This window comes from Protopterus annectens, chromosome 3.part0, assembly GCF_019279795.1.
Source record: "Protopterus annectens isolate FY-2018-M chromosome 3.part0, PAN1.0, whole genome shotgun sequence".
Classification (NCBI taxonomy): Eukaryota; Metazoa; Chordata; order Ceratodontiformes; family Protopteridae; genus Protopterus; species Protopterus annectens.
Window position 1 is genome coordinate 1,291,651,918 of NC_056731.1, and position 24,704 is coordinate 1,291,676,621.

The following is a 24,704-nucleotide window of genomic DNA, read 5'->3' on the forward strand; positions in this document are numbered from 1 at the left end:
GAAGGGAAACAGCAGCGGAACCGCGCGTAATAGTTAGTGCTGTTATATCAGGTTGGCCACAGGTGAGCACACCTCTGCATCCCCAACCACAGGTAGGGTGCTAAAAGTGGAACTAACTATGTCCCCGTGCAAAGTCTAACTTTCAACTAGGTATAGGGCAGTCCTGGTCTCCAGTCGGACAAGCCTAAATCCTGATGACCACATGAACATCCAGACAATCAAATATACATATGTGCCAGTAATATAGGCTTTGGAGATCTGAATATACTTTGAGTGAGTTAACATGCAGCACAGGTTCAGAGCAGTAAGGAATGGCACATGTGTAGTAGTGCGGTTTTCCCAACAGGAAAATGGATGCTTGCTGTGTTAGTGAAGTGTTGAGGCATGTGTTTAGGTAACTATGAACCATGGGTATACATATAAATGAAGCAGAACAACAATAGTGTAGTAGTTAGAGCATCCGACTATCGAGCAGACATTGCCGGTTTGACTGCAGCACACTCCATTTACGATGCGTAATCCATATACGAGCATATCTTGCTAATTTTATGCTGTATAACAATATAATACCAATGAAATGTGAACTGGGATCACGTATCACAGTAGGAATGTAGAAGGATTTTGCCTGACGTGAATCGGTGGTTAAACGGAAAACCGCAGCTGAAAAGTGTTGTACTCACCCTTTGTCCAATATATATACAGAGTGAACATGGGAACAAGAAAGCATTCATAATGAATGCGAAGGAATATAGCAGCGGAACACCTGTATTATCTAGTGCTGACATATCAAGCTGGCCAGAGGTGGCCAAAATCCCTGTGTCTCTAACCACAGGTAGGATGCTAACAGTGGGAGTAACCTTGTCCACGTGCTAAATCTGACTTTAAAATGGGTACAGGGCTGTCCCGGTTCCCAGTCAGACAAGCCTAAACCTGGATGACCACATGAACACCCTGACAATCAAACACCCGTATGTGCCAGGACTATAGGCTTTGGAGGTGTGAATATACTCGGAGTGAGTCAATATGCGGCACAGGTCCAGAGCAGTAGGGAATGGTGCATGTGTAGTTGTGCGGTTTTCCCAACAGAGAAATGGATGCCTGCTGTGTAAGTGAAGTGTAGAGGTGTGTGGTTGGGTAACTATGAACCATGGGTATTCATATAAATAAAGCAGAACACCAATAGTGTAGTGGATAGAGCATCTGCCTAATGAACAGGCATTCATGGTTCAAGTTCGACTATAGCACATATCATTTTCCTTGTGGAATGAATGTTGCTGTCGCATGGGCTATTAACCAGATCCCTTCAGTCAAAGTGGTACTTTCATAATGAATAAGGCACAAGTAAGCACAAATAAGCGGCAGTAAACATATGTAACGCACAGTAAGCATAGGCGAGTGTGCCTGCGCGGGTGTAAGCAGTGCCCAGTATAGGAAATGCATTTTTGAATGTACAGATTTAATATATATAAATACATATCTATATATATATATATATATATATATATATATATATATATATATATATATATATAATATAGATATATATATATATATATATATATATATATATATATATATATATTTAATGTAGATTTATATATCTATACACATATATATATATATATATATATATATATATATATATATATATATATATCTATATGAAGAACAAACGTCATAACAATAAAGCATACACAAGGGATGTGAAGTGAATCAAGAGAAAATATGGTATTATATAGTGCTGTCAGCATATGTCATAAAAAGCTGCCCAGGAGTGAGCAGAGTACCGCTACTCACACCACAGGTAGGGTTTTACGAGTGGGAGTAATATCGTTTAATTGCTAAGTCTACTTTACACACAGGCAAAATGTAGTCCATGCTGGGATCACCAAAAATTGTAAAATAACAAGGGACTGTAATGGTGGTGCTGCGGTAGCATTGTCACCTCACAGTAAGACGTTGTTCTGTTCGATTCTCAGCTAGAGCATCTTCTGTGGGGAGACATGCGTGAATGGGTGTACCTTCATTGAAAGTTGTGCATCAGGGCCAGCAACTCGGCATGTAAAAGTCTACTGCAATGATTAGCAGACCGGAGTTCCACTGTGGCAACCCCTAACCAGGAAAAGCCAAAAGACACAACACAACAACATATATGTACATATATAAATACATATAATATATATATACATATATACATATATGTATGTATATGTGTATATATTTATATAGATATATGGATATATATATATATATATATATATATATATATATATATATATATATAGATACACACACACACACACACACACACACACACACACACACACACACACACACACACACACATATATATATATATAAATACATGTGTGTGTGTGTGTGTGTGTGTGTGTGTGTGTGCGTGTGTGTGTGTGCGCGTGTATGCATAGATATATAGAGATATACAGCTATGATAGGAAAACGAACACAGGAATGACATTTGTTCACAGGCTATGGCAATGGAAGTGAGGAGCCCAGGCAAGACACATGACACACGCAGCATGCCCTTCCACCCCTCCCTACAGCTGGACAAGGCAACTATACATCAAAGCAATGTAAAGTGTTCACTGCTCCCCTGACCATAGGCAGGATACACCCAGGGGGGTACAGTAAACCCGTGGATTCTAATCATGTTACACATACTGGAGCGTCCCTTGCGAGACACCCCAAAAATTGGCCAAACAAGAATGCGATAGATTATCCAGTTTGTCTGCAGTGTATACAGACTTGGAATGGTGGGTAACCCAGATTACCCATGTGCTGAGACAATTGTATTAAATGGGTCCCGTGAACTGGAGAGTGAGCAGCGTGTAGTGGTGTGTCCAGAACCCACCGGATCCCAGAGTAAGGATGGGTGCTGTAGAGAAGATGAGGGTGAGGGAATTATGGGTAGCTACTTATGAGTCTAGGTGTGCAGGTGTTGGCTGATGTTGGCCAATATGGACAGCCCTAGGGATGCAAGCGAATGTGTTAATTGGGCAGAGGCGTCACCCAACGAGCAGCCACACCCACTACGAGACCCACTAAAGCAAAGTGTAATCTATATGGCATGGAATAACCAGATGTAGATGTATATAAGTAGAGCTATGTGTGTGTATATGTACCAATAGTGAGATAGAGATATGATTCTCCCTTGCTGTAGTACGAATGCATACATACAGAGAAAGAATACAGCTACATACCCACATATGAATCTATACATATGCAGACAACCATAGTCCCATATGTTGTTAGATAATAGATAAATATATATATATATATATATATATATATATATATATATATATATATATAAATATATATATATATATATATATGTACAGCAAGATATGAATATACATGTATGCATACATATGCAGATATATCGGTATATATTAATGTAAATATATATATATATATATATATATATATATATATATATATATATATATATGTTACAGTGAATATACACATGTATATACCTAGGATATGATACAGCAGTTACAGGTAACATATGTCAGTCCAGGCATATGTTGGTGGGAGGTCCAATAAACAAACATCTACCTCCCACCCCCCAGCTAGGCTGGTGAGATATACAGACATGCAATAAATACACCACTGCTTCCCAGACCACCGGCAGGAAACTACCAGTGGGAGAGATCTACAAGGTCAACACTTTAAACATGGACAGCGGTGCCCCTTGTGGGACACGAAAAATTTAGTGATTGTAGCCAAGCCCTGTAAAGATTGATGCAACCAGGATGTAGCTGTGCACGGACCAGTAGGTTGTGAAAGCCTGATAACACATGGGTTGACACATCGTATGACATGTGTCCCAACATGGGGAGAGTGGGCAGTGTGTAGGGGTGTGTTTATACCCGACCTGTGCCCATAGTAAGGATGAGTGCTGCAGAGGAGTGGCAAGTAGGGGAACTATGGGTATGCGATTATGGGCCTAGGCGTACAGGTGTTGGCTGGCAGAGCCGTATTAGCACCGCCCCATGGATGTAAGTAATATTCCAATGTGGGCATAGCAGACGTCTATAACTCCCAAACCTTAAGAGCACATCTACTGGATAGTCAGTAAACCATCGGGGGAACACAAAGGGACCATATCATTGAACTGTCCCCAATTACCAGGGACGTCCGTGATTATGAATCAGAATCTAACTCAATCCCAACTAAACCCTCCTAGAACTAGTGATATTAGGAGGAAAGGTGGCAGAATACACGTGATGAATAATAACAACATGTAAGAGTCATAAACTGCATGTACCTCAGGCAATGTGTATGAATACATATGTGCTCTGGGTCTGTCAAGGTGTCAGGTTAATAGCACCAAACTTCTAAATGTGTCCCTGAGGTTGTTATGCAGTGTCCCTGATTCAGTTTTCATTCTTCCCCATTCGTATGAGAGGTCTGCTAGTGAGAGAAAGCACATATTCCGCCGACTACCTTAGAAAGATGATAGAATAATAGGGTTGGGGTTACCACCTGTCCACCTTTGTGAGGGACACTCCCCTTTGAGCAGTTGTGTCCTGCAAAATAATTGTAATTATGGCAAATGTCCTGTGATTTAGGACAAAGATTTCCTATATTGTCTTTAGTAGTTGCATAAAACAATTATTTTGTATCTGAAACACCTAAATGTTATAAGTAACAGTATAAGCAACTATAATGTTACAAGAATAACCTTTTATTTAGGCAAAACAATGAAGTACTCTCCTTTCTACTAGCTGTGGGTATGTTTTGCCCTGCAACATCTGACGTCTCTACATACAGGTCCTATAGGGTTGCCACCTTTTCAAATGTCCAAAGTGGGGCATGTTCCATAAAAATGTCAGATTTTCCAGGACAAAACATACTTACAGCCATGCATAGTACAGAATTTTACTTATTTGCACAAATAAAAGCTTATTCTAGTAACATTTGAATTGCTTATGCTACTTCACATAACAAATAGAAGTTTCATATATAAAATAACTGTTTTATGCAACTATTAAAGAAACTTAGGATATAATATTGTCCTGCAATCTCAGGACATTTGCTATGTCTTGATTATTTTTGCAGGACACAACTGCCTAAAGTGGGACTGTCCCTCGCAAAGTGGGACAGGTGTTAACCCTAAAGTCCCACCTTGGCCAATTGAAAAGGTGGCAAACCTATAATAGGTATGCAGTAGCATGACTCTGCCAATGGATGTGGCTCCCAAAACCCAATTACTTGTCTGTATTGAAGAGTCTCGGTTCCCATGTATCAGCCAGATGGGAGCAGATTCTATGAGGAACACACAAATAATATGATTAATTCACTGGACATGCCGCCGATTCTGTAGAGTCGAAAGCCCTGCCGTCGCCTAATGGGCAGCCATTCCTGATACTGTAGTCATGTAGTCCGATTTAATAGGCATCAAAAGGTAATATTGTGGTCCTCAGTCCCACCCAGGGATGTGAGTGTCAGATGCACGCACCAATGTCGGTGCATTTGCAAGTGCGGGAGTGAGCGGTGTAAGCGTGTTTGGCTACCAGTATGCAAGCATTGTACTAGTAAAGCAATGTACAGGCTAACCAAGTGTAAGAAGCTGTAACCAGAGGTCAGCAGTGCTTAAGACTGTGCAAACCCACGCACACCCACTTCCAACTGCTTTAATGTGCCTTACTCCCTCCGTATCCAATGGCCTTGTTCTGCCCTGCAACCAAATAAACGTCCTCTGCAAGTGTTGGAACCAGGACCCTGCACACACAGCTAATGTGAATTTCCAATACGCCATGGCAGATATACAGACAATGGACAGTACCACAAGCATATCATACAGTGCAGCCATTCAACAGTATAGGAATGTATCTCATCATGTAGATGTATATGTGAGTGTTTATATCCAGCATATAGATACATACATATATAGAGATATATCAGGAACATACCATGTGGCAACAAAGCATTACAAACGAATGAAATGGGAAACACCAGCGATGCCTGTATTATGTAGTGGTGTTGTTCTATGTGATCTCAAGACTCCCTTAGACAGACATGTGTCATTCATATGCGCAAATAGTTGTACATTGGCCGTATACTTCACCCTGTGCATGTAATGTACATTAACACAACACTACCTGTCCAGTCATTATGTGTGAACAGTACTCTTGCAAGGTGCTGTGTGCAACATCATTATCATGATAAAGGTAGATGGGGTAACCATAGAGGGACCGGTAGTGTTGTTTGTACAATGGGGTTGTCCTCATCACATGTACCTGGACCATTTAGGAGTGATGTGCATACCAGGATCATGCGCCTGAGGGACAGGGGTGAGGATAACAGGAGCATGTTGTGATGCATATTACAAGGGTTACATGTGTCCTGTGGGTACGTGTGTAAAATGGACAGCTATGTATAAGGCAGATGTTGTCCTAGGAGCCGATTGGCCTTATGTTACCATAAGTGAGGGTCGGTTGTAGGGTAAGGAGTGTAGGTATGGCCGTGGAGGACAGGTAGGGTAGGATCACAGAAAAGACAGCATACAGGGTTGGTATATGACACATGTGGGGGGGGGACACCCCGGACGGGGATAGGTATTCGGCATATACAAGCCCATGGGAACAATGGGACAGAGGTCTCCAGCCATGGGCAACTGCCACTGCACCTAAACAGCTGCAAAGGAGGTAGTGCTGGGGGCTTTCCAGGAGGGGTAGCATCACCCTGTAAATGTGACACTCTGCCCAAGAGCTTGCGTATATGGCTTTGGAACCCCTTAGTGAACCCCCAACGCAACACGTCCGGGACCGCATAACAGCAGACATGTACCTATCTTGTCCTGCTCCCAGGGGGGACATGATCCATCCTCAGTGGTGGTACCACCAGAATGTGGTGCAGAACCAACAGAGGTTGATGTCCAAGGCTGGGCCCCAGATGTGCTAGTGCCCAGTACCATGGTCAGCTGAAGTGGGACAGGAGGTTCTGCCGAGACCTCGCAACCCATTCAGCCTATGGTCTTGCAGTTTAAACCCACATATGGCTTAGTGAAATACAACAGCATACAGGATTACCTACAACAGTATGCATAGATATCACCATCAACCCAACACAACAGATGGTATACATTTTCAGAGGGAGCACAACACATGTATATATACTGCATGCCATCTGTACAATGTGTAGTAGACGTGTGACCTCAGCTATGAACAGTTGTCCATTATTGGCTTGTCACTGGGAACCCCAGACAGTGTCTGTCATACCACTGTTTTATGTGACATATGTCCAGTCAGGGATGCTATGGCAGTAACACATCCCTATCATCATGTTCTGTCTGCAATCCTCACACTATGCTTCTGCTGTGCACATATGTGTGTACAGTGTGTAACATAGGAAACAAATGGTTGGACACACTGACCAGTCCACAGATGGCCCTACAGATGGGTGTCCTTCATGAACAGAGTACTGTCATGTCTGTATTAAAACATGCAGAATAGCCATTACTACACACATGTTAAACAGGCAGTAGTCTCAATGCAGCATAGCTACTCTTACATGCTGTAGTCATGTGTGGCACATCACCGTCCTGTCTTTAGACTATTTTCCACTGTGTATAATGTTTGAGGTACATCCAGATATCATCTGTGATGTCGTGTCAGAACACCACATCCAGGTACCACTCAGCAACTGTCATGGCCAAATACTAACATGTTTTCCCTAGATAGTGTACTGTGTTTATCATGCGAATGGCTATGGGAACACCATCACAGCTGTTCCACATGCAGTCAGCTAGAAGAGGACTGCAATAGGAGCAGAAGCCATCACCTGATCATGTCCATCACTTACAATACACATGCTACTGCTGAGCAGGTGTACACCTTCACATCCACCAGAGTGTGTGTGGGTGGGACAGGCAAAGTACATTAGGGAAGGGCTTGGAGACTTAACCCTAAGCATCCCTGCCACATGCCTAACAGTACAAGGGTCAAATCCCTGACTGACTAGTCATTGCTATTACATGTGCATGATGTTACCACATGTGCCACAAAGGGGAGATGTTGCTGTGCTGTAAGAACATATATGTGTGTAGGTGAGTAACATCTGCAAGAGATATAGTAGAAATACATTAGGTGTGGCACACATGGCTGTCCATGTGAGCGGGTGCCATTGTTGCCACATCCACACTCTCTAATGAACACGCATTGACACTCTTTGCCAGGGCCACAAATACACAGCCTACCTACTTAGTTTGCCACACTGCAGTAATGCACAGGACATAGCTGGAGGTTCTATGGGCTAAAGCATGTGAATGTGTTTGACATCTGTTGGTATGCCAATGAGGGTTATATTGGGAGTGACTATGGTTGGGAGCATCATAACCCACATGCAGACAAAAGGTGCCAGTACTGACATGCATGTATGCATTGCTTCATGGGTGTGTAGCTGGCTGTGCTAGATGGCTGTACAAGGCTGGGCGAGTGGCAGTCCTTGACATTGCATCACCCAACAGTGGTGTGCAGTGCAGGGGTGTAGTGTCTGCAATGTACCCCAAAAATGGGCACTGCATGATCTGCCCTGACATCCTGGTTACCAATGTGTATGGCCATAGCTTTGCAATGCAGGCCATGTCTGTGTTTGATAGTCCTTCACATGGTCATTGCCTGGGATGTGCATGTCCCACAATACTGTACAGTGACATGTACAGGTGTACCTGTTTTGGCAGGCACATGTTGTGTACACGGACTGTTATCTCCTGATATGTCAATACTGGCCTGGTGTGGCAAAACCTGTTTATAGTGAGCAGGTTGACCCTGCACCTGCATTGATAGTATGATACAGATATTTAACAAGTCCAAGACCAGAGAACTTTTTGGTAATTGTGAACCACAAATATAACTCTTCGTTTGAAAATAAACATCCAACGAATTAGTTCAAGTGTGAAGCAAAATCTTTTATTCCACAAAAAAGACAAAGTGAGTCAAAGGATACACTTGAAAAAGCCCGGCAAGACTGGGCAAAAGCGCTTGTGACTCACTTTGTCTTTTTTGTGGAATAAAAGATTTTGCTTCACACTTGAACTAATTCGTTGGACGTTTATTTTCAAACGAAGAGTTATATTTGTGGTTCACAATTACCAAAAAGTTCTCTGGTCTTGGAATTGTTAGGTTTTTGTTTTGCTTTTTTCCTGGTTGGTTGCAGTTGTTTTCTATTGATGATACAGATATTCCCTGGTGTCAGTGGTATTGGTCCCTACAGGGCACATGTATACGGCATTGTATGGCCTCTGTGGGTCACATTTGATGGCACCACATATGTTGCAGGCATCCAGTGGGGAACATAGTGAATGTCCGCTAATATGTGCCTATTGTACTGCTGTCCAGGGTGCCATGTCCTCTGCAGGCCACTACACCATGCCTACTATCTGTCATCAATGTGCATGGTACCAGCAACATAGCGGAATATCCTACACAACTGTGTTTGTGCATGGCACATGGGTGCAGGACATATACCAGGTACTAGTAGGGTTGCATACATTGTTCACCAGGCCTTTTGCCAGATGTAGGGGTATGGCTTGCCAACACAGTCCCATGGCTGACTGACAGCTGCACTCCTCGTCAGGTGGCCAATGTGTCATAAGACGGACACCAAATAGGAAAACTACTAAATCCACCCCCCAACATGTCCAATGGTAAGACACTCACAGCCACCTCTACACAGGCTCTGACAGACAAACACACACTTGCCATGTCCTGTATACGAACCCCTACCTACCGTATCACACTACTGCAGCAATATGCTTCTAAGGCACACACTATGGTGAATACTGGGTTACAGCACACTTACAGGTGTAGACCTAGGTGGGTGACAACAGCAGGATTGACAAAGGTGGTCATGTGATTTGTACAGAGAGTGCATACTCTACAAAGCACTGTACTTGTCTCACGCAGGCAGATACACACACACACACACATACACACACACACACACACACACACACACACACACACACACACACACACACACACCTGGCATATCTGGGATTAGAACACCAACCTAACTACTTTATTACACTACAGCATTACGCAGTTACAGAACATGCTACCCAGATTACTGGGTTACAGTACTCCCAGAGGTATATTTCTAGGTGGGTGACATCATCAGCCTTGCCAAATGTGGGTATAGGAATTGTACGGAGTGTGAGCAGTCTAAAAGCATTATTCAGTTTTCTGACAGATGGGGACAAACACACACACTTGGCAAGTTACAGAATAGAACACCGACCTAATAACTTTATTACATTACAGCATTACACAGTTACAGAAAGCGCTACCGAGATTACTGGGACACAGCACTTCCAGAGGTGTATTTCTAGGTGGGTGACATCATCAGCCTTGCCAAAGGTGGATATAGGAATTGCATGGAGTGTGAGCAGTCTAAAGGCATTATTCAGTCCTCAGGCAGACGGGGACATACACACACACTTGGCATGTCTGGGAATAGAACACCGACCTAACTACTTTATTACACTGAAAACCAAAGAAACCGTGTTGGGTAAAACCTTGGTGCAGAAATAAATCCAAATGAAAGGTAAAAAGTAAAAAAAGCAGCAAGATAACACACAGCAAACATTTAATCACAGCAAAGTACAAAGTGGTAAGCGCTTTCACAACCAAAGTTGCTTCATCAGAAACCACAGTAAAAAATGCACAGGTTTAAATAGAGATTCTAAAATGCCGATTAATCAAAAAAATCACACAACGTTTAAGTAGCAGTGAAAAACAATTAAGCCTCATGCTCAAACTAAAAAAAGCATTGCTTAAAAACATTACTTAAAAACATTGTACAAGAAGGAATCAAATACTATACATGAGAAAGCACTTAAAAAACTTATAAAATCATTATAAAACAGGAAAAATACTAGGCAGGAAAAAGTTAAATAGAATACTTGGAAACTAATAGTTAAATACATTAGACTAATTTTCAAAGAACTTAGCTAATCTTAATGCTTGAGATGTCTAGCCTTTAAAAAGGGACCAAGGAAGTAGTAGCATTCAAACCAGGATACTTTTCAGCATTAAGTTTCAAAATCCACTTCTGTTCATGTCCCTCTGTGATATTCTCAATGTCACCACCTCTGGGGTTTCTATGAATATGTTGTAGAACAAAGAACTTAAAGGAATGAGAATGGCCATTGGACATAACATGATTGGCTAGAGCATTTGATGGTTTATTATTACTAATATCTCTTAGGTGGTCTAGAATACGATCTTTAAGCATTCTATTTGTTTTTCCTACATAAAGCAGGACATTGTACACAAAACAATAATAGACCACATCTGTAGATCTGCAATCAGTGTATTGATTAGTGTACAAAGAAAATTTCCTAGTAGGATGTACATATTTATTTTTGCTATATATAAATTGACAAGCACTGCAATTCCTGCATGGAAAAGTACCATGCCGATTGGATCTAATAATAGTTCTAGATAATTCACCATGACATAGATGTTGTTTAAGGGATTTATTATTTCTAAAACTAAAAATAGGAGAATGTCCGACCTTGTCTACCAGTCCAGGCACTTCTTGTAGCAAATACCAATGCTTTTTGACTACATCTAAGTATTGATTGATGTTACTGGAAAACTGAAACACCACTCTAAAATCATTACTAGTTCTGTTAGTATATCTTGTGTTGTCAACAGCATCACCAGCATTAAAATAAGGTTTACATCTAGTGCTTCTCAGCTTCCAGGCATTAGAGATAGTCTGTTCAATATCTGCAAGTGAGTATCCCCTATGTAAAAATTCTGTTTTTAAATTAGATAGGGCAACTACTGCATCTTCATCTCTGCTATGCAGTCGCAGTGTTCTAAAAACCTGACCCTTGAGCACGTTCCTAGGAACGTGTCTAGGGTGCATACTAGATTTGTACAAAAGAGTATTTTTTCTAGTGGGTTTAAAATAAATATTACTGCAAAGACTATTTAAAACAGATTTACTAATCTGCACATCAAGGAAACTGATGTCAGTGTTGGAACTATGGTAAGTGAACCTTAAAAAATCAGTAGTTGAATGCAAATATTCCACAAACTGTGCCAAATCAATACCAGAGCCTCTCCACAGCATAAACACGTTATCCACAAAGCGGACGTACCAAAGTATTTGTCCAAAGAATGGATTATTGTTTGACAACACATTTTGCTCTTCCCAGCTGACCAAAGCCAAGTTGGCGTAGCTATTTGCACATGCAGTGCCCATGGCCATGCCAACTTTCTGCAAAAAAAATTGCTCCTGGAACATAACAATGTTGTTCTCTAGGATAATCTCTAAGAGACTACAAATCAACTGTATCTTAGTGTTGGTGAAACACTTATTCACATAAAGAAAATCCCTAATGCTGTCAACACCCCAGGTGTTAGGTATACTAGTGAATACGGATTCAATGTCTAATGTAACAAGGACAAAATTCTCATTAACATCAACACTTTCCATTCTATCATAAAGCCTTTGTGAAACATCTTTGTATCCTTCAATATTGTATGGCAGTTTGCCAACAAACCATGCAAACATCCCTCTACATAAATAGAGAGAGGTTCAGTACACCACCCAGTGCCTGAAACAATAGGATGCATGGGTGGAGATAACAAATTTTTGTGTATTTTTGGTAGGCCATATACCCTGGGAACAAGTGGTTTATACACATTAAAATACTTAAAAGTGAATCATCTATTAAATTTGTGATTAGTAAATCAAAATTAAAAAATAAACTTTATCTATAATAGCGTTAACAGTAGGCTTGGAAATGCATTGATATGTATGTATCAAGTAAAAGTTTCTCCATTTGTGTGACATATAAATCCTTGTCCATTAACACTATACCGCCTCCTTTATCTGCCTGCTTAATAACTATTGAATGTATATTTTGTAATTCTTGCAGGGCTCTGTGTTCATCTACTGTCAAGTTATAAAATGACATACTAGTATCAGTTAAGTTGTTTAATTCTCTAAAAGCAATTTCACATACATCTATGAATCGTTGAATACCTGTTGGTAAAGCTGGAACAAAGGTACTAGGTTTACTATATATATTATGTCCTTTATTACCTGCAGTAGTATCTGTAGGAAACAAACACTTCAGGGAAAGACTTTTGCCAAGTAGTCTTAAGTCCTTCAACAGTTCTGCTGGGTCGGCCCTCCTTTCAGGAATAAAGGATAAACCTTTATTAAGAACACCAAGCTGTTCACTATTTAACACAAAAGAAGAAATATTTATAACTAAGTCTGAGACTACATGCATCTCTTTTTGGATTGATGAGCTATCACATCCATGTGCTGGCTCTTGAATGTCTTGCCGTTGTGTGTAAAGCTCTTTGACTGAGCTCTGTATGGCAGGGCTGTTCTCAAAGAGTAGTCCCCCTTCTTTGTCTTGTCTAAAAAACACTCGTTTCCTTGTTTAGTTCTTGCCCTTGAGTGTTATTAACTACAGATACATTTGAAGTTGAAGGCATTACTGCTGATGCGTAAGTGGGACGCACATCATTAATAAACTTGTCAGTGGTAAAGGAAGTCTCCAAACTGCTAAAGCAGTAAAAGAACTACACTTACACTACAGCATTATGCAGTTACAGAATGTGCTACCGAGATTACTAGAAGACAGCACTCCCAGAGGTGTATTTCTAGGTGGGTGACATCATCAGCCTTGCCAAAGGTGGGTATAGGAATTATATGAAGTGTGAGCAGTCTAAAAGCATTATTCAGTCCTCAGGCAGATGGGGACATACACACACACTTGGCAAGTCTGGGATTAAGAACACCGACCTAACTACTTTATTACACTACAGCATTACGCAGTTACAGAACACGCTACCGAGATTACTGAAACACAGCACTCCCAGAGGTGTATTTCTAGGTGGGTGACATCATCAGTCTTGCCAAAGGTGGGTATAGGAATTGTATGGAGTGTGAGCAGTCTAAAAGAATTATTCAGTACTCAGGCAGAAGAAGACAAACCCACACACACACACACACTCCAGTGGTGGGAATGGAACCCCTGCCTATCTACAGATCACTATTACAATACTACATAGTTATGAGTCATGCTACACAGACTACACATGTCAAGGCTGTGATTATGACTTTCTAGGAATGCGGACATCAACAGGGATGCTGACAGTTATTATGTACATACCTGTGAACCTGTGTGTTTAAAGTAGGAATCCATCCTGACCTGGAGTATGTTCATCTGCAGAATGGACAACTACTATCACTATACAGGGTTACAATGGCCATGCCCATACACATAGAGGCACATAACCAACACAAGGTGTCACTGGGCATGCTCAAACACTTAGTAGCAGAGGGCTGTCTGGGATGCACTCTGATTCTAAACACGGAAGGCCACAGTGGCTATGCTTTTACAGTTAGATGTAAAGAACACATTGTAATGGACTCTGGTGTTAGTAGTTGTCATTGTTAGCAGGAACACTGTTCTACATATATCTGACACCGGTCTTATACACAATGTCTGCTGCTGTCCGTCACCTTAGATTTACCATCCTATGCCAAGCACAATATCACCACTCGCAGTGATGTCTTTCTAGGAGTGGTGACTGCTTGATCAACACAATGAGCCTTGCTCAGAGTGGCAGCTGTTTGACCAACACAATGAGCCATTGTTCTGCTGTAATTATGAGGTTGTCCAGTGTTTGTCATTCTGGGATGACATGACTGACAGTAGACAGGCCTTTAACACATACCGCATGCATCCATGACTCCAGGGAGTGGGGATAATACCCAAGTTGCATTTGCCCATATAGTGTCATTCCAAGGCAAATGTCCTAAACACAGGATAACATCTTGACACCTAGAGGATAACTGCATTGTATGCTTATGCTAACCAGTGCTAGATGTGTAGCATCCATAATCACAGCTGCTCACTATAGATCCAACAATGGGGAGTACTGACATCTGTGCAGTGAGGAACACCTGGCTGAAGACTCTGTAGTGTACAATAGTACTACCACCATAAACCTCAGAACCAGACATGTGGGCCATAACACAGGTATGGACCACTCCAGGTGGTGGTGTCCCCACTTACATAGATGCACTCACATGTACTGACCGGTATTCCCACAAAAGGCATCACAGATGAGTCAGGTGCAGGACATAGTGTCAAAAGCTGCATTCTAGGATGTAAACCTCAGACACCGCCATGCCCTCGGACCACCAACACACATCCATACATGTTGTAGGACATATAAGAGTACACCACCATGTGACCCTTGGCCAGTGGACTGTACCAAGCTCTACATCAACTGTAGGTATTACCCATGTACTGACACAGTTTCATCATGTGTTATGCAATACAATGATACCACTATATGTAACCAGGTCAGCTATACACATACCAGGGGCCCTCAGTTATTTACAGCATTAGCAGATGACTGTTGCTGTACACCAGTAAACACCCTCATGTTTGGATATGACATATATGTTCCTGCCCTGGATATGTACATGCCACACATGCACACACACACACACACACACACACACACACACACACACACACACACACACACACACACACACACACACACACACACACAAAACATACATGTAAATAGCATAGATCTTGTTGTCCTTTGTGCAGACAGGTGGCTACAACCATTACACGCATGCACATGGAATGTAGGTCCATGGCTTCTGAATGCTAACAGTACATAAGGTGTGATATCAATGTTGACAGAGGTAACATTCCCTCTGTACCAGCCACCCATTACACCTATCATATCATACAACAGTCCATGTGTCATGTATGTTATTACACATGTCCACCAATTGCATTGCCTACAAACATGCCCAAATGACAGGAGTGTAGGACCTACACACATGTACATGTAGTGGTGTGCATTCAGATACCATGCGTGTGCAGTTGCTGATGTATGCAGGTGACGTGTATCTTAGTACATCATGCAGTTGCAATGCAGCCTCAACATTGCCAACTGTATATGGTGATATGCTGAATGTATGGAAAGATGTACCTCAGATATGGACAGATGTGTGGAAATTACTAAGTGGTGGGGCATCTTTGCAGATGGATGTTTACTGAGGACAGTTCACAGGTGTGTCACAAGCGGTCCTACAATAACCTGTGTAACCGCTAAGCAATGGTATTGTTAATTGAAGGTCATAACACACAACATAGACAGCGGTCAGGGTGACACTGAAGCTAAATCACTTGACACATGTAACAGTTAAGACCTCCCGTGTGCATATATCAGTATTGTTGCCAAAGGAAGCGTCAGTACACTTTGTAATGCGTGCAATACTGCTGTAAGTCTATCATACATATCATGGCTAGGCAGGTGCTTGATTCACAGTACTGGCATCTATGGTTGTGTGTATGTCCATATATGTCACATATGGTGGGTAATACATCTCAATGATTACTCACTCTCCTGTACACTAGTGTAGACTCTGTACAGACTGCAATGTAGAAAGCAGGGCATAGGCAGTGGCTTGTATCTCACACATGTGAGGTATCTGTATGTGCGTGACATAGGTGTATTCAATAGTGAATGCCACAGTGTGTGTGTGTGTGTGTGTGTGTGTGCGTGTGTGTGTGTGTGTGTGTGTGTGTGTGTGTGTGTGTGTGTGTGTGTGTGTGTGTGTGTGTGTGTGTGTGTATGGCTGCCTGGTCACTGGAATGAGGATGTATGTTACCATACTGAACTGATAAGACCCCTCTCCCCATCCAGGCAATGCAATCTACTATCCATGTTGATGTCCCCAATCTTAGGCCATACTGACTACCTGTACATGTGTATTCTCTGTGGCGCATCATGTAGGTGCACAGTACTGTAATGATGATTTGCATATAGGCAGGGGTCCTCACCTTGACAGTAGCAACTGTGTGTGAGTGTGTGTTACTGTGTGGGTGTGATTCTGTGTCACTGAATACATGTGTGTCAATACCTGAGTGTGTGCGTGCAGTTGTGTGTTGGCATCATGTTATGGGAATATGTATTACTGCTTCCCAATGAGGCATTACACTTCCCACTGGCCTCTACCCTTGTAATCAGCTAGACCTCTATCTTACCTTACCACTCCATGTAACTGTAGCTGTGATGTCACCCAGTATGGATGTCACGTCTTTAGCCACAGTAGCTTAATACACAGCTATCATGCTCTTGGATCAGTAGATGTGTTTGGAATGTGGGATATTCTCATTGTGATGTGGCAGCTACAAGGTGCATGCTGGTATATTCATACATACCTGTGAGTAGTCCACATTGACATATGGGACACTAACTGCAAACACTGACATCCACTGGCACGTGCAATTAGACCTGAACAAGGAAAGCAGAACATCATGACGAACATGTAGTTACTGTTGTTATACAAGACACATACTGTTAACAGTATGAAATGCATTGTACACCTGTAGTACATGGTATATCTGCTGCCTGTCAACAGTACTCAACAATTGTAAACTACAGTTATCTTCCTAGTCTGTTCACCCTGTGCATCAGACCATATGAGCATGTCCCTGCATCGATGGTGTGGATGTCAGGGATGCAGCACAGGCATCATCATATGTACAGGGTGATAATGTTTGCCAGAGGCCTAGGCTGCACCATTGGATGACATCATATGTGTGGATTAGGGCCTTTATTCTAACTGGGCATGTGTGGATGTTATGCATGTGTGTGTTGCAGTGCCCTACATATGTTTCCGGTGTGTGCGTGTATGTATGCACACAGTTCTGGCATGTTTCTGGCCTACAAAGGGGTATTATTAACAGCTGTAGACTGTACAGGCCAGGTTTTACAGTTCACGGTGTCTGGCCACTGACATGTGACCTGTGCTTGCGAAGGGTTGCATGGGCACTACCAGGCAGACGTGCAGATTGGGTACTGGCTGATGACACTTGTCCACTGGAACCATGTCCCTGTTGGGACCATCCAGGGCCACATGCACGTGGCCTGCTGTGTCGTGGTGTAGACAGCACAGCACCAGCTGCACTGCTGCTGCTACCTCCACTATGGGAGTGGACATGTGAGGTAGCTCATTCACGTACACCTGAAACAGGTGATGTAGCAGGCCTACGTACACATGCCCGATGCCTCACTCCTACCAGATGTTCCAACACAGACAGCTCACACTCGCAGATTGTCAGGCCATGGTCAAGGACTCCAATCATGTCACCCAATCGTCTATCAAAAGTTTCAGCAATCTGCTGTTGAGCACTTGCCATTGCCTGGATGTTGTTTTTAAAGAACAGACAGCAGCCCTCTGAAGCCTCTGATCTTCTCTGTTGTGCCATTCAGCACATGCCTGAAACATGCGTCTGGTGACACTAGCTGCTGCACTCTGTCTTGCAGGGGCATGTTGGCCAGAGGACTTCCTACGAGCAACACTGGTCATGTGCCTGTGTGGGGCATCACCAGTCAGTTGGCTGACACCATGGTGTGCAGGCACACCTTCCATAGCCCCCACACTTTCCTGTTCCAAGCTACCACATGCCAACTGTCCTTCCTCTATGGCCACTGGTGATGGGTATGTGCAGGCATGGGATCTGTGTGCAGGGATGAGGAGGATATAGGTGGAATTGCAATGAATGGCACAGATTCAGCCTCTGACAACCCTGCCTGTGCCTCAATCGCATGTTCATCATCACTGCTAGAGTCTGTGGGGACACTAACATCAGATGGACCACAGAAGGGAAATGCACCTACATCACCTGTGAGGGGCAGACAAGAACTGTACATTACAATCTATACAATAGACATAGACACACACACACACGCACACACACACACACACACACACACACACACACACACACACACATGCTATGGCACCCAACATGCATGTGATATGACAGAAGGCATGCTATATGCATGTGATATGGCAGACGGCATGCAGCGCAGACAATAATAGTGGTAAGTATCATACATCCCTGGATTGCACACAACAGCATGCATGTGTCATAGCATAAGGCATGCGCATTACACAATCATAGTAGTAGTTAGCATACATCCCTGTGTTACACCATGTAGACCAGCACATGTTAACAGTACACCTGCCTAATGTGTGGCATATGACCTTGACAATCACATGTAGTATGACATGTGATCTGCTGACGTGTGCAATGACATGCATACATGTTTAACACAATGGTATCCTGTAAAATATACAATGGGGTAATGGTGTCCCAATGCAGTGTTGTCTGTCCGCCCTACAGATATACTGCACATTTAGCTGATGTGCATGGCCATTGCAGGGAATCATGAGGCGTCTCTATTGCTATACAGTGTGAGTTACAGACACAGTTCATAGCCATGACTGCGTTCAGATACAATACATATATACTGTTGAATGTCACCCACGTCACTGAGGTGTATACACACTAAATCATGATGTGGAATGTGTGACAAAGGTCACTGAAGGGTATACAGATGACACCCCTTCACATCTGCAACCATATTGCTGCTGCCTGGCAACTATGGCCAGACATGGCGAACTCGTCAGTACACCATGTCCCACATGACATCTGTGTACCACACACACACACACACACACACACACGCACACACACACACACACACACACACACACACACACACACTCACGAGGAGCAAGGATGACATTGATGTCCGACACCAGCAAGGGGAATGTACTGTACCTGTGGGCTGATGTGGATACTGTACTGGTGACTGCTGTCATGTCATGACACACTCATGATGTTCAACACATCTTATGTGGTGGATTGATGTCACGCCTACACAAGATGTGCATAGGCCTGTAGGGTGTCTAGTATTCCACATCTGCAATACAACCATTACACAAAGGCCATAGATGGACCATGTGTAGCCATTGTATGATAGTGTGTACACACAAGCGCATCATGTCTACTGTGTGTGTTGCTTCATGTCTCTGGCCATCCTCCATGGCCATGTGTGTACATGTGTTGGCCAAATTATTGTGACAGGCATCTATTTCACATGGCTGTGTTGTCCCATATGACATACACCCATATAAGTCATATGCTCCACTGATGACAGGGTTATGCAGACAAAGGGTGGTATGTTTGGTATGTGGGATATGTTTTTCAGGATAGTTAGGCAGTGTTGTGGCCAGGCCACTAGATGTCATGGACATGTCAAGATAGCACATCACATTGTGTGACATTCATAGCAGGGCTATGATCCACACTGGTGAATCCTGTGGGCTGGCCATACTCCAGCTCACTGTGTAGTACTGCTTGTATTCCCCACATGTGCAGTTCTTATCTGTAGTACATGTCCCTACAGTGAACATCACCTCCACCATTGTATACACAGCTGTCCACACATCTGGCAATGACAGTTTGTGAGGATTCATGTCAGTGATTCACATAGTTTGCAAGTGTTGCACATGGGTATCCATTGTGATGCATTGCAGGTCCGACCTGCATATTGTGACAGGACCATACATTATGTGTACATGTGGTAAATGGCCACATGGCAGATAGATATGTGCATTAAGATGCCTGATAAATAATAACAGTCTCACCTGCAATGGGCTGCTGTTGCAGCAGAAAGCCAGAGGTACCTAAATAGGAGTAACACAGCAGTATGAGCATTATCCACACCTGCATGATTGCTACAGGGTGCAATGTGCATGTTAACACATACACCAGTACATTAGACTATACTATGGTGTGTGCACATGTGTGCATACACAGAGTAGCATACTATAGTATGCGGCATGTGTGTATACATGCCTTGCATATGATGTTACTTTACATATTGTACAGTGACACATGCAACTATATGGAACATAGTTGTTATAGATGCAGTAGTGACTTACCAAGCAACTCCAGGCTCGGTGGTTGAGAGACACCCACCTCCACAATATTGGCTAAGGTTGTGAATGTTGTTCTGCAGGTGTCCCCAGGTTGGCCAGTAGCTCTTCGGTACATGTGAGTGGGAGCTGGGTTGGTGGTCCACCACCTGTTGCACCTTGTTCCCCGGTGATTGCATTTGCACGCTGATTCACCTGTCTAATGAGGTCTGTACAGTGTCTGCCCACCTTCTGGTATGTGTGGTTGTGGCCACCCACGTCATTAACCTTCTTGCGAAGTTCCATCTACAGGGCATCCCGCTACTGTGTATCCTGTGACACATGGCTGAACAGGATATCATGATTGTCATGTAGGTATGGGATGAGGGCCTCATCCTCCAAGCGGGTATAAGGGGGTAGCCTTGCACGCAGCATACCTAGAACACATAATGATGGAAACAGGTCACAGTAACTCACAGAAACATACAGAGCTACAGCTGAACATACATGTGTATCACATTTATTATGATTAAATAGTTGTCTTTGCAAATCTACATGACACTGATGCCACTGACATGTTTGTGTCACACACATGTGGCACTCAATGGTGAGTGGATATTATCACCATATATGTGTTTGTGTCACCTGATTACATTGCTCATACTCCATGTGGATGCTGTCTTGATGTGGGCATGTCTGTTTGCCTGTACTGGTGTTCCTACCTATCAGCACATGGCTGGATGTGCCACATTAATGCAGTTGACTTTGATGCTGTGTATATGTCAGATATAAAGACTTACACTGCCTTAACGGACATGACCTGTGACCCTGCAGACTTGCTCATGGAAGGTTTTATATGTATGTGCTCTGCCATATACATCTACATGGCACTGTACAGTAATTCAACATCCTGCCATGTATCACCTGTGTTGCACATGTGATACACATGGGACACTGGCTAGCCAGATGGTATTTGCAGGGATGGATATCAACTATAGCATGTACAGTCAAAGTCAACTAGTAGGCTATATGCCCTGGGCCATGTATGAATCTAGGATGAAAGGTTACCCAGCTGTAGCTGACAGGCGGGTCTCTGGGGCCAGGTGGAGCAGTGCCACATAGCTAATCCACAGGGTTAATGATACATTTACCATGCGGTTATCACACCATGTCTGAGAGGGGGCGATGTGCAGCTTTGCTGGACAGGAATGCAAAGTGTGGCAGGACTATGTAAAGTGTATGGGACAAGGATCTGTCCAGCTTGTGGTGATCCAAGTACTAGGAAGGTGGAAGTCCATGAAGTATGTGTTTGAGATCAGGGTGTGTACATGTAGCATATCCAACATCACTGGGTTGGACATGGATTTATTCAGGGTATGCATCATGCTACCATAGTGGAGATGGGGAATGGAAAGGCTGCTGTAGGCCATCTGAACATGGCCAATACCCCTTAAAGGAAATATGTGATTGATATGGATCACTTGAGTGTTGTGTATGGCTGGACAATGATCTCTATATTCATGGATGGCACCCTGCCATGATTAGGGTTGCCACATATGACTACCTGACAGGTGTGTTGATGTAACTATCACAGGAAAGACAACTGCCCAGCTGCATCCCTTATACACAGTGTCCTTTATTTTGACCGCTGCCTAGGTGGTCGTTCATGGGTGCAGGGTTATTAATATAGGGGTAACAATACAATATGTAGCTGTCAGATTGTGGCCATGTGTCACACACACCTCACCCACAAAGCCCCTTCTGTATTTTGTCCACAACACTCTGAGTCAGCTCCTAGGTCATAGTCATTCACATACTTCAAAAGGCAGATGCCTTCTGTTAGTCTGTGTGGTATGGACTACAATGAGGGGGAATACAATTAATTAACCCTGTCTTACTGTAGCTGGCACTGGTGTGATGTGCATGTGTTATTCAGACACCTTCTGTAGTGTTGGTTCTGCCAGCAGTCCCATTGCAAAGCACTTCTGTGACATAGGAATGTACATCTAGTATACTGAGTGTAGGTGGAACACAGTATGGGTGATGATCTCCTATGACCTGGCAAGGTTATGATATGCAGTGTGAAATCAACCTTACTGCCATCTACATCTGTACTGCTGACATCACATAATTTGATCAAGGTTCATGGCCTTTCAGACCAGACTCAGCAGGGTAGTAGTGCAGCACTTCCCATTATCAGTGGTGTCTCCTCCTTTGTGGGTTTTGATACCTTTTGGTGTGCACCATACAGTGTGTACACAGCCTGACATGAAGCTATGTTTTACATTATGTGTATGTGGAGAGCAACTTGTTTTGCCATATGTGCATGATACAACCTGGGATGTGGACAGGTCCCATGCATCCTGAGTGCAGCTTGCACCTGCATAGTTGTGGGTGCAGGGACTCTGTGGTGTACATGGATATATGATTGTGTACCTGTTTGGGGGGGGGGGGGCAGTGTGTTTATGTTATCCAAGACCCTATCTGGATTGCTTATTCATGATCAGCACTTGGTCAGAACTTGTAAGCACTGTGTAAGCTACTAATTACTATAGCACTCAATCTTCCTCATTACTAGAGGTAAACAGGTTTTGTACATACTTTTCTCACTTGCTTAGAGTAAAATTGCTCTTGTACTCACTTTCTTCACTTATCTAGGGGAAATTAATTTTATATTCAGGCATGTCCAAGGGTCAGCTGCCAGTGTTCTCTCCTGTCTATCTGATGAATCTAGACATCTTGAGGCATAGACATTGCCTCATGTACACAGACAACCCTTTCTGCCTACCACCCAACACTACAACCTGTGAGAGATGCACTTATCTAGCCAAACTGGAGGTAAAGCTCTCTCCAACCAAGACTGACCCTGACAGTCATGTGGAGAAGGTAAACATTCGCACCACACTGCACTCATCACATAGTCTCACTAAATCTACCCCACCATTAACTGGGAAAACTACTCGTGTACCAACTCATTAGCTCAACGCTTTCTGGAATTCATAAACACAAATGCCCTGGATCAACTTATCCACACACCCACCAGGGACAACAATATCCTAGACCTAGGCATTACCAACATGAGTGACCGGTGTTCCACACCTGAAGTCAACTCCTCATTGGTCCGATCCGACCATAAGCTGAACACCCTTGATATCCACATTCTGCCCCCACCCCCCATTAAGGGAACCACAGTATAATATGTCTACAAAGCCAGCTTCATGCTTCTTAAGACAGATGTGGTGAACTTCATGACACCCATGCAGATGGACAATACAGTTATAACTGCTGAATCTTACACAAATACACTCTATAAGCACTTACACGAGTGCACGGATTGTGTTATCCCAAACAGAACCAAGATGCTATACTCCTAATTAAGTAAGCCAATCTGGTGGTCCCCTGCCATAAATACACTGTACAACAGAAGGAAGACACTGTTGCAAAAGAGAGTACAATCACATGCATAGAGGAGCTCCTGGGTCTGCCTCAGTAAGAAGGTGAGATCCCTTATAAGATCCTCCAAAGCTAGCTACAGAAACAAAACTGCCACTAATTTCAATGACAACCACAAAGCATTCTATAGCTATGGCAAATATCTCGATGTCAACATCCAGATCTGCTCTGAGTTACAGCACAAAGGCACGAACATTACAGAACCAACTGATATTGCCAACATCCTGGCAGATAGGTTCAGTGCTACCTTTCCCACCTCTCATGCCTAAAAAGCCCATATCTATGCAGGAAGAGTGCAGAGTCCCTGTAATCACAACTACACAGGTAAAATCTGCACACTCTAAAGCCAATATCACAGCATCCATGGGACTGGACAACATCCCAGGCTGCGTTTTACACAAACTTCATAATGTACTGGCTCCCCACCTACATACCAT